Source organism: Pelodiscus sinensis, chromosome 2, assembly GCF_052426305.1.
Source record: "Pelodiscus sinensis isolate ZL-2025 chromosome 2, ASM5242630v1, whole genome shotgun sequence".
Taxonomy (NCBI): Eukaryota; Metazoa; Chordata; order Testudines; family Trionychidae; genus Pelodiscus; species Pelodiscus sinensis.
In genome coordinates, this window is record NC_143053.1 from 201,020,429 (window position 1) to 201,032,783 (window position 12,355).

Below are 12,355 nucleotides of genomic sequence, written 5' to 3' on the forward strand. Positions count from 1 at the left end.
CTATCAAGGACTATTCAGGTCATCATAGACCCTTTGTTCTCTATTTTTTGTTGTGTTCCTTATTTGGGCTCTTGTGGCAAGTTTTGAAATCTGTTTGGGCCTCAGTGAGGTGGAGTTCACTGTAGTATTCATATCCGAATATATTCACTTCCAAGAAGTGCAGCAACTCCTTTCCTTCAGCAGCACTTCCTCAGTTCCAACAAGTAAAAGTTCAATAAAAAATTAATACAAAAGACTCTGATTTTCATTTATGCTAAAGACTCTCTTTATACTGCCAGAATGTTGGAAAGGACCCTTCATGTAAATAATAATCAAGTTCCCAAGAAGCCTTTTCCCCCCCGTATTCAGTAGAATCAGAGCACGAAGGCAAAGACTTTTATTTTTAAAAACTCAAATAAAATTGGGGAAGTCAAATAATTTGTAGATCTCATTTTAATGGATCATTAGCTATAGTTTGGTACAGTTTGGAATAGACTTAGTTCACTTCCAAATAGATTGGTGTCCACATTACAAAAACCCCATCAGTCTGCTGAAAATATCTATGGCTGCAAAAGGCAGCTCCTTTCCAGATCTCCTTCACCAGCTGCAAATCTTCTCAAATCACAGTATATTGCTCTGCATCCCTATAGCTCCGTGGCATGCCAGGGAAAGAATTAAGTGTCTAATGAAAATCTTAGAGAAGATGATGATCTTCAGTAGCAAGCATTGCCACCTGTTCCCTGCTGTCTGCCATGGCAAATTCATTTAAAGGGAACCACAAGCCGTTCTGGCAAGAATTACAGCAGTGTCAGAGGAGATTTTCTGCTTGAATGAAGAAAGAAAGAAGAAAATCAGAGGAGATAAAATATGAGGCAATTTTCAAAGTTAGACACTTTGGAGAGAAAGGATTAGACTAGGCATTTTATTGTATCTGACTTTCGCATATTAAATAAGTATTCATTTTAGTTACAACCACTTTTAAGGACCAGATTCTCACCTCAGATAGGCATGACATCATTGGGAGCTGTAAGAGTTTATCTAATGAAATAATCTAGCTCAACCCTGCTGTCAAGGCTGTTTCCCACTATGGCACTATGAATGCAGAAGTTGGGGGCCCATAAGAGCACTCCAAAATCTTGCCTCTACAGGCTCCAGTACAAAAGCTGCCCCCCAAAATCCTAATATCCAGATTTTGGAGAATCCGCTGCCACCACCCATGAAATTCCAAGAAAAACCAGGGAAGAGATCACTTGGGAAATCTCCTTCCTAAGGTAAAACTCTCCTCCTGCCCCAACCTCCTTTTTGCTTGGAGTTGGGAAAAACCAGGGAATTCACAGACAACAGTTGACTCTGCCCTTGTAACTAGGCTCTGAGTCCTAAGGACACAACAATCAACCAATCAACCGGTTAATTAGAAAAGAAAACAATCCTTTATTATGAAAACAAAACTACAGTTGCAAGCATAGTAAAGTGGCCAGATGGGAAAGAGCCACCAATTGATATAGATTCTCAGGGAAATCCCCAGGCTAAAACTTAGTTACAAAGAAAAAAAAGCACTTAAGCTCAGACATTATTTCCACATCCCCAAACAAGGAAAACAATAAATCCTGACAGACTAGCTAACCTTTCCCCTACTTACACTTTGTAAGAAGTCCATTCTTGAAGAGAGGTGTCTCCCATCTCCTGCAGTCTTGGAAGAAACTGCTCTGCCTCTCAACCACAGAAGAGAAAGAAAAACCCCTCTTTTCCAGTTTGAAATTCCTACCTGTATTGTTATTGGTTGACCACCCGACTACGTACAGTGTTTACCCCTTAGTCACCAGGTGCTGGTCAGCACTCCTGATCGTGACATCTGCATACCTTCCTATTTACTTTTCTCTTAAATTTCCATATATGTTTTTAAGGGTCAGAACCTGTGGATTTAGGATGCAGGATAGTTTGTCCTAAATGCACTTTAGAACAGAGGTTTGAGGTTTTTCAAGCATATTTTCAGAGAGGCTTCAACCATACTCTAATTTTGCAATTACAGTTGTAGATGCAAGTTGTGAAATATAGAAATCTAACTGTGTTGATTACCTAGTGTAGTTTGTTTGGTGTAGACAGCCTAGTGTTTGTTTTTCAGTTAATTTCAGGCTTGAAACTGGAAGACCTGGCAAATTTTATAAGTACATAACGACAAAGAGCAAAGGTCCATATAGCCCAGTATCTTGTCTTCCAACAGTGGCTAATGCTAGGTGCCCCCAGAGGAAATGAACAAAACAGAGGAAATCAAGTAATCCCACCCCTGTTGCCCACCCCCAGCTTCTGAGAAACAGAGGCTAGTGACACCATTCCTAGCCATACTGGCTAATAGCCATTGATGGATCTAACCTCTATGCATTTATCTAGTTCTTTTTAATCATGTTAAAGTCCTGGCTTTCACAGCATCCTCTGGCAAGGAGTTCCACAAGTTTATTCTGCGTTCTGCGAAGAAGTACTTCCTTTTGTTTGTTTTAAACCTGCAACCTGTTAATTTCATTTGGTGACCTCCTAGCTCTTATATTATGGGAACAAGTAAATAACTTTTCCTTATTTACTTTCTCAACACCAATCATGATTTTATAGACCTCTATCATATCCCCCCTTAGTCTCTTCTTTTCTAAACTGAAAAGTCCCAGTCTTTTTAATTTATCTTCATATAGCACCTGTTCCAAAACCCTAATAATTTTTGTTGTCCTTTTCTGAACATTTTCCAATGCTAAGATATCTTTTTTGAGGTGAGGCGACCACATCTGTATGCAGTATTCAGGATGTGGGTATGTCATGGGTTTATACAGAGGCAATAAGACATTCTCTGTCTTATTCTCTATCACCTTTTAATGATTCCTAACATTCTGTTTGCTTTTTTGACTGCTGCTGCACATTAAGTGGATGTTTTCAGAGAACTATCCACAATGACTCCAAGATCTCTCTGTTGAGTCATAATAGCTAATTTATTCCCCATCATTTTGCCCATATATATATGGATATATCTCCCATTACAGCATCACTCACATTATGAAGTGTATCCCCAAAAGTCAAGATGGAATTGGGTTCTCTCGTCCCTTTGTTCCAGCCATTCTCATGTAAGTGGACTGCAGATCATACATGACCTTGGGAATACCTGCACTGCCAGAAATCTTCTGTGGGAGTCCACAGAACCAGCTCTACATACATTTTCTCTAAGAGGAAGCTATGGCACAAAGAGCTTTACAGCGCATTCTTATGCCATAGTTATTCTCCACTGCTGCAGTGGCCCAGGTGTGCCATTGCAGAAGGAGCAAAAGTTACAGACAGCTATAGTCTGCACTGAGAACCTAATTGACCACTGGCAGCCCTCTATATAGGGAAGGTGAAGGCCCCCTAGTCCTTTGCAAGTGCTAACACAGAGTTGAATTCCCCTGTTAATGCTTATATCCCACAGTTATGAAATCTATTACGTTTCCCAATTCAGTGACTAATCTGAGTTTAAAATCAAAACTGAACTGAGGCTTTGTATATGCTCGTAACTTTAAAGCGCAGCTGTGGCAGCATTGCTGCAGCAGTGCTTTAAACACAGCAGTGTAGCCACAGCAAGAGCACTGGGAGAGAGGTCTCCCAGCGCTCTAGGTAAACCACCTCCATGAGGGGAGTGGCTAACTGTGCTGGGGGCACTTCACACACCACAGTGTTTCTTTTCAACATTCGTGGATTTTTTAAAATTAATAATAATCACATTGTGAAGGGTCTTAAAAAGCTTGGGGGGGGTTTAATAAAAAGTTAAAAGCTGTGAAGTTAGGGGGGTAGTTTCTAAAAGTCACGGTTATGCTAGCACCGTCAAAGGAAAACAAAGACCTTTTTTTTCCAACAGAGACTCCCAGTGACTTCTAATGCTGCTTAATATATTACTATGTCAAGGTTGATTTTCATTTTGAGAAAATTAGAGAGAAAAAAAATCTGGAGATTCAAACACTTTTCAGCAAAATGTGAAAGTTAAAAGCAGCAGTATCCTGGGTACAATGCTGTGCTGGATAATGATTTGCCACGGAGTTGTGCATCAGCATTCAGCCTAAAGGATCCCAAAGCATTTTATAAGCTGATATGTGTGTTGTATGAAAGTATCATTTCATCTCCCATAGGAACATCATAACCTGCAGGGGAGAAGCAGCAGCAGTAAGAAGCTGTTCTACATGATACTTTAAGACAGGTGTGAAGAAGATTGATAATCCAAATGAAAATATAGGTTGAGTTTAGGAAGGAGTTCGGTAATTTGCCTGGGTCACTTGGAGTGCATCTACCCTGCAGGGTTTAACTCAAAATAAGCTGCGCAAATTGAGCTACGTCAAATGCGTATCTTATTTTGAAATAGCTTATTTCAAAATAGAGAGTATCTGCACAGCACTGATTTTGAAATAGAGCACTCTTCCCCCATCTTCCCTTATTCCTCATACAATGAGGGTTACAGGAGTAAGAGAAAGAAGTCCTCCAGCTTGACTATTTTGACACTTATTTCGAAATAACTGTTTGCTGTGTAGATGAGGATTAAGTTATTTTGGAATAGCTCTAGTTATTTCAAAATAGTGTTGCAGTGTAGATGTATCCTTAGGGGTTAACATTTCTACTCATACAAATACAGCTATCTATTTTCCAACCACAGCAAGTGGTCAGATTCCTTATTTTACATCTTAGACAGAGGACAGAAGCCCAGATCCTCATCTGTCAACAAAGAATGCACAGCACAACTTGTGTGCGTGCAGAGGGATGACGGGTGCTTTTGCAGTCCCCTAATCATCGTCCTGCTATGTGCTGGCGTAAGTTAGAAGTTGAATACAATGTCGGATTACCAGGTTTCCTGTTTTAAGGTCCCACTGTCTACAGCAGACAAGGAATTCTGCAGGAGCCATTCCACCAGCTCTACATTCATCACCCAAGATGTAAGTAGAATTGTAGCTTGAACACAGCCTAAAATAGCCAATGTATAAATCAAGCTTTAAAATTCCAGGAAGTTACAGAGAACACCTAGTTTAAATGGCTTAAAATAAAAGCTAAAAAATGTAGATTCACATTTTTCTATCAGAATTAATGTTGACCTCCAGTATTTGCCAATCTCCAGTATCTACCAGTGGCAGAGCCAGTCACATGCATGGAGACCCCCTTATTCTCTGCAGCAGCACAGCTTTTGTAGTGCCTCTCATTTTTGATGTCCTGGAAATTCCTTTTAGGAGGCAGGGGCTATTATATGACTGTGGTGAAACTGGCATAAATTAATGCTGATAGGAGTAAGGAAGTGCTTTTGGGTTTCCACAGAAAGAAGGCCATAGAGCTGTCATTCCCTGCTCTCTGCATCCATCCTCTTGTCAGAATCTGCAGCTGTTCACTCTCTTGCAGAAGTAGAGAGGAAACATATGGCTCAGTGTATCCACATTTTACATCTTGCTCTTTTTTCCCCAATGACTTGTTTAAGAGAATTGTCAAAAATCTTACCTATTTCAATTGTATTTGGAGATGACTAACTCCAGGTACAAATTGATGGTGTCTATTCTGTTTTTATCAAGTTTACAATAACATTTTGTAAAAGTCATTACAAAGAGTAATCTAAATTCTCCTTTCATTTTACTATAATCTAGGTTTTTATAAAATATGCATTTAATGAAATACACAGAAAATAATTTTTAAAACTTCATTAATGACATTTCTTGGTACATACAAAAGATCTGTATTATTACAGCAACAAGACACAACAAGGCATGCGTTAATTGGCCATTAATACACTTCTTGGGTGGTTGAAGTTACTCGGCCTTTTGCTTCACAATGCACATAAGGCACATTTTAATAGACCATTAAAACATGGCCTGTTGTGTCTTATTGCTGAAGTAATCTATTATCTGAATTAACAAGAACTGCTGGAAGCTCTTTTGGAATGAAACAAGGGGAATTCAGATGACACCATATTGAATACTTTTTGCCTAGGAAATGAATGAGAGCACAGTTCTCCAAATATGCTGTTCTCCATTTACAGTTGGAAGAACCAGAAAAATCTAGTATTTCTAAAAAGGACTAGAACTTTTTGGAAAGGTTTTGAGTCAGACTGTCCCCTCCTTCTCAGTGGGGTAAGAGAACGATTCGCTGATAGATCAACGAATGGACACTTCAGCTCTGAACACTATAGAATAGGTATGTAAAATCCCATTTAATTAGTTAACTGGCTAAATGTTATGTTTAACTGGTTAACTTCTTAAATAGGGGCTGGAAGGGGGCCATTCCAGCCCAGCCCCACACCACAGTGTGCTGGTCTGGCCAAGCTGGGCCCACCACGCCATGGGCTGGGGGCTCCTCCAACTGGGCCAGCTCCTCCACTCCACACCATGGATGGGCGGAGGGCTGCTCCAGCCCAGCCAGGCCTCCAGTTAACAGTAACCAGTAAGGATGACGCTTACCGGCTTCACATCCCTGCTATAGAAAAACCAAGGCTGGCTGACTAGACAGACAGAGAGACAGACAGACATAGACAGAATAGGAAACATACCCTCCACAGCACCTTTCTCCCCACTTCCCTGGAGTCTTGTAGGTTGGACTTCGAACTACCTGAATGTGAGAGAGAATGGATAAAGGGGACAGCTGCTTTTAGTGTAATTGTTCTCTGCTAACCCCACAGATTTTGTACTGAGAGTTAATGTGCTTCAGGGATTAATTCCTGCTAGGTCATCTCTCATTGACTCCCTAGCCTCTCCCCCTAAAGAGGATGATCAGAGGAAAATTTCTATCAAAAATAATCTTCTGAAGTTTCTTTGATCTACTGTGTCCCTTATCCCTTCCATGAGTATCTTTGCAGGATATCTTTGGCTATTTAGCTTTAAAGTCATAATGATATGTCCCTCTCCCTCTATCAAATCAGGATTGAAAATTAGTTACTTCTAAGACTGCAGAGCATGTCAAATTACAGAAAGGATCTCTTAAACAAGAGCAGAGTAATTAAAACACAATCTAAATTTACTCCTTACTCTAGAGATTCTAAGAATTTTTTGGGGCATCTTAGACTAAAAGCTCTTTAAGGCAAGGGTTGTCTTTATGTTTGTGTCATACTTTTTCAGTTCTTAGCAAAAAACAAAACAAAAACAAACTAATAATAGCAGCCTCAAAACTAGTCTACAGTAATAATTTGCAAATAGGCTAAAGTATATATGCATTCGAGTTCATTTAGAAAAAAATACATTAGTGCTGCAAAATACAGTAAAGTAGGTAAGCTATGAAAATAGAGAGAGATATTGTACAGATATGGTACAAAGATATGAAGATATGGAAGTGACTCAAAAGCAAGTAAGAAGAATTCAGAATTGAACTAAGTGAGGAATCTGGTATATTGATCTGACAGTATAAAACCTTAATGTTGTATTATTTTGATGATTTTGTACTTTAACATTACTTTAACATTACAGAGATAAAGCTATTGTGCTGCATGCCCTATTTATCAGAAAACTATATGAACAAAGGAGAAGGAAATTTGTTTCTTCATCTTCTTCATGTTTGTGTTATTGATTCCAACATTTTATTTTAATCTGAAAATTAATTACATTCTTCATTAAATTAGGATACATACAGATGTTATTATCTGGAAACACAATGCATTATTATTAATATAGAAAGGTTTCATTTAAGCTCCAGAGCTCTAGATGGTGCTTGTTCCTGCTGTGAGTCAAGCAGTGAGATCGACAGCTTACATGGGCCCTAGCACAAGGCGTGTGGGGGTGGATCTGCACCCCAGAAGGGGCAGGGCCTCAGGCAGAAGGGGCAGTGCTGAGGGCAATCAGCCCTCAGCATTGCCAGACTGCAGCACACTCCCTCCACAAGAAGCCCTCAGAGCCATGTGGAACTGGCACATCGATATTCTGGTGGCAAATCAAAGGGGTCCAGAGCTCTGGCTGCTGCTACTGTAGTAGTGGCGGCGGCAGCCGGGAGTTCTGGGCAGCAGGCCCTTTTGAATCTCTGGGCCCCCAAGTAATCGCCCCTGTTTGCCCCCCTCCTTGTCAGCAGGCCTGAGTGAAGGAGACGGCACTTGGTGACTTCTTCTTGGAGACTTCGGGTTCCAGTATTCTATGATACTATGATTCTGTCAGATCAGATGAGGAGCTAAGTGCTTTCTGAAGAGTAGACAAGGGTCCTCAGCATCTTTCCAGGAAGTGCTCAGTACCTCTCAGGACTGCACCCTAGATCTCAGATATTTATTTTCTATTAATATTTTAAAAGATTTTCAATATATTTCCATTGCCTTCATTAAATAATATGAAAACTTGTGCTGACCAAAAGAAAAATCTAATCCTTCCTGTGCTGAGTACCTCTTGCTAGGCACTGAGTGCACTCAGTTCCCAATGAGGTCAATAGGTTGAGGGCTTCTTGCAGGACTGGATTGCCTACACTACTAGCACCCCCTTTACTTTCATTGACTTGACTTCAGTAGGACTCAAGAATTCTCAGCCCCTCTAAAGAGGTGTTTAACACATTTCACCATCAGGCTCTTAATTTCCAGTGAAAATGGCTCATTCAAATGTATGAAGGCTTGTAGAAAAAGAGGATGTTTTCTATTTCCAAAAGTACTTAATTCAAATATTGGAACTGATCTAGCTTGCAGCAATGGAAATCAGAAGTAACAGTGACGGAGTAAACACCAGTGTAAAAGAGCTGTACGTGAAAGGAGAATCAAACCCACTGTATTTTTGTTTTTTGGAAAGTTCATATCTATTTTCTCTGTGTCAAATGCATTGCTATTCAGGCCGAATCCTGCCCGTGGCTACACCACAGGAATGATAGGAATTACACCTGTGACACTGAGAGCAGGATTCAGCCTTTAATTATTTCATTCCTTCCAAAATACTTTTAACAAGCATACGTGAATTACTATTTTTATTGAAGAACTAAAACACAGGATATTAACTCAAATTTTAATGAAATGACTTCACGTGTTGATTTTTATATGTACTATAGAATGCACTCTGTACCTCACAGTCTTTATATTCAATTTTTAAATTCATCTGTTAGTCATTCTCAATAAATTTCTGTTGTACTCATTGGAAAATATGCAAGCCCTCTGGTGGTCAGAACAATACATTTTATTTCCCCTGGATGGTATGCTCAAATAGCATATCCTAACACAAAAAGAATCTATATATTTTGAAGATACTAAATTGAAATTTTGTTAAAATTGTACTTTTACTAAGACTTCTTATATGTTTTCTCCTTAGGTTTATTTTAGACTGATCCTTACCACCTCTATAAAGCCAAATGTAATGATCTGAACCAAAACCAAAAATAACCAACTTAGGACATATCAGCACTACAAAATTAAGTTGACCTAACTTACGTCCGCACACATCAGTCATAATAATTACATTGCTTTGTGGGTGTTGTTGCTTGTTTGCTCCTTGTGTCAGCACTGTACATCCTCCACCAGGGCATTTGTACCAGTCAAACTGTCAGCATGGAGCATTATGGGAGGCTTCTGAAAGCCAGCAATAGCTGATGTAAGCAATGCAGTGTCTGCATTGACACAGCATTGACTACTTGAACTATATTGACATTGATTCTGTCCCTCTTGTGGAAGTGGAGTTATTATGTTGATGTAGTGGGCGAGTTACATCAACAAAAGCAAAATTTTAGTGTACACGCATACATAGTTAGGTAGATATAAACTGCCTTGTGCCATCCTAACTCTGTAGTGTAGATGGTGTGAACCAGGGCTAAGAAAAATCACTGTTCCTCCACACAGATACATGTCCTGGTTCTTGACTATCTTGCACTTTGTATAGTAATGGACTTCTTTGCCCACTGGGTGTAAAATACTACCCTTCAAATCTGGTAGAATTTTATACCCACTTTCCACAAATAAAGTACTACATACAGTGCAGTGTGGCAGAGAATCAAGCACATGATATTTAATATTTATAGAAACAACGATGTTAAAAAGGGATTAACTTTTAAATGGTCAGGTTAAATAAGCCACAATTAAACTAATCAGGTCATCCTGCCCAAGTTAGCATTTCTGTGTGTTGCTGGGCTTTAATATATTGAAAGATTTGTATGGCTCATGAAGATATCTATTATTTGAAAGTCACTCTAGCCAGGTTAGTTCCTGGACACTTGGGAATATCTTTTATTGTACCAAATTCTGTTGATGGAAGCTTTTGAGCTACGCAGAACTGTTCTTTAGGTCAAGGAGAAGGAAGCAGAGTGCCTGAGCTAAATACAAGTTAAGACAGATTGTTAAGCAGATGATCTAAATTTGCTTATGGACTGCCACCACAATTTCAACGACCACTACCTGTCCACTAAACTCTCTCTGGAGCATTCCCATACCAGCACCATCTTCCTAAACACCACACACGACAAACAACTGCATACAAGAAATCCACAGATCCAGCAATCACCAGACAACCTCAGAAATCTGTTATCTAGAGCCAGGGGCATTCAGATACCATCAATTTGCTCTGAAGAGAAAGTCTAGGATGCACACTTAAACACACATCAAACCACCTTCACTAAACAAGGACTCTCCCCGACAGATGTAGCTCATATAATGGAATGGTCAAGTGATTCAATACAGGAAAAGGAAACTCACTGACTGAACATCCCTAGTTGTCACCTAACAGCCCACACTGGACTCACCACAGGATTTCATCAAACAATTACAACTCATATTTGATGGGGACCTCATCCTGATAGAAATTTTTCCTGAATCCTTTGACCAAAAAACAAACAAACAAAACCCACAAATTCCAGCCTCACCAAGCTCACCATCAGAGGCACACTCCCAATGGACCAGAACACACCAACTCAAAGTGACATCTGACTAGGGATGCAAAGGGTTAATTGTTTACCTGGTAAGTATCATCATCCTTATCAGGTAAGTAGTTAACTAGTGGTCCCGACAGGCTGGAGCAGCCTCCTGCCCGAGGCCATCCGGGCCCACCGCACTACGCCACAGATGAGGGGCCACTCTAGCCTGGCTGGGCCCACTGCACTGTACCACAGCTACAATGAATGATGCTTCCAGGGAAGCATGTAATCAATTAACTCTTTACATCCCTAGCCAGATGCTCAAGTCCAGCTGGGCTCCCTGCACTGCACTGTGGGCTGGAGCCTGCTCCAGCCCAGCCAGGCCCACTCCACCTCACCCCACCCAGGGGATCCCAGTTAGCTGGTTAAGCTTAACATTTAACTGGTCAACTTTTTAAATGGGATTTTACATCCCTACACCAAATCCTGCCAGAACAAAAGACACACAAACTTACAGACATATCTCCACTCCAATGATGAGCAATAATCCTCATAATACAGCTTTTAAGACCCATTGGACCTACACATGCCCATCACAGCACGTACATTCAGTGCATCAAATGTTGGTGAAATCAGACAATCATTGCACTCTCGAAACATATTGAAACATAAAAGACAAAACCACAATACCATCTGGGGGTGAAGATTTTTCACGCAATGACCACTGTAAAACAACTGTACAACAACTTTGAAAGGTGAGAATGAAAATTTAAATTCATAACTCCACTAGACTCCAGAAACCATGGACTTAATAGGGATAGTGGTTTAATGGTTCGTTACAACAATTTGTAACATATCACACACTACCTGCTACCATTAATCGTCCACTTCAAACACTTTATGCATATCAATTTAGTCCCAGTTGTCCATTTCATTTTAAATGCATTACCTGTTCTGTTTAACAATCTGCTTCTTTCCCTGAACCTGAAGAAGAGATCTGTGTAGCTCAAAACCTAGTACTTTTCACCTACAGAAGTTGGTCCAATAAAATATATTTCCTAGCTAACCTTGTCTCAAGAATAGCTATAATACTTTGGTGTGATGGAAATTAACTTGCCAGCAGAGCAAATTGCCAAAGGGCTGCTGTCCTACAGAGTCACAAAATGTCCACAATAATCCACCTGAAATCTGAATGTAATTTGTTAGTGAACTTTCACACCCATTCATTTATAACAGAATATGATGGCATTTGCACATGGTCTTTCACTTAAGGAGTCATTGAATGGAAGGCCACATGGACTACCAGATCAGCTGGTCTGACATCCTGTCTACCACATGCCACCAACACCCTTCAGCACCCTCATACTAAGGCAACAACTGAAAGTAGACCAAATGTTACAGCCCAATTGTTATATGCAGAAAATAGGAGTGACTGAGGTGCAGCAGTGACTGCAGCCCCCTCAATGGCAGGGAAATGCTTCATATTATTAACACGTACACTTCTTAGAATCAAAGACCCCTGCCATTAGCTGTATGCCAACATCTAGCAGAATTACAGAAAGGATCTGACACCTAATAATTACAGATATTCATATTTTTCTCTGTTAAATCA

The 12,355-nt window shown here is 40.0% G+C and overlaps 1 long non-coding RNA gene across 1 annotated transcript in view; it reads right to left on the bottom strand.

Annotated features, from left to right (window-relative positions):
• Positions 1–414: 414 nt before the first annotated feature.
• Positions 415–12,355, bottom strand: part of LOC142827318 (uncharacterized) — a 44,139-nt gene continuing 32,198 nt past the window's right edge. The window contains exons 2-3 of the long non-coding RNA XR_012901994.2: positions 6,503–6,561; positions 415–801 (exon numbers count right to left, since the gene is read on the bottom strand). This is a non-coding gene — a long non-coding RNA (uncharacterized LOC142827318). The remainder of the gene's footprint in view (positions 802–6,502; positions 6,562–12,355) is intronic.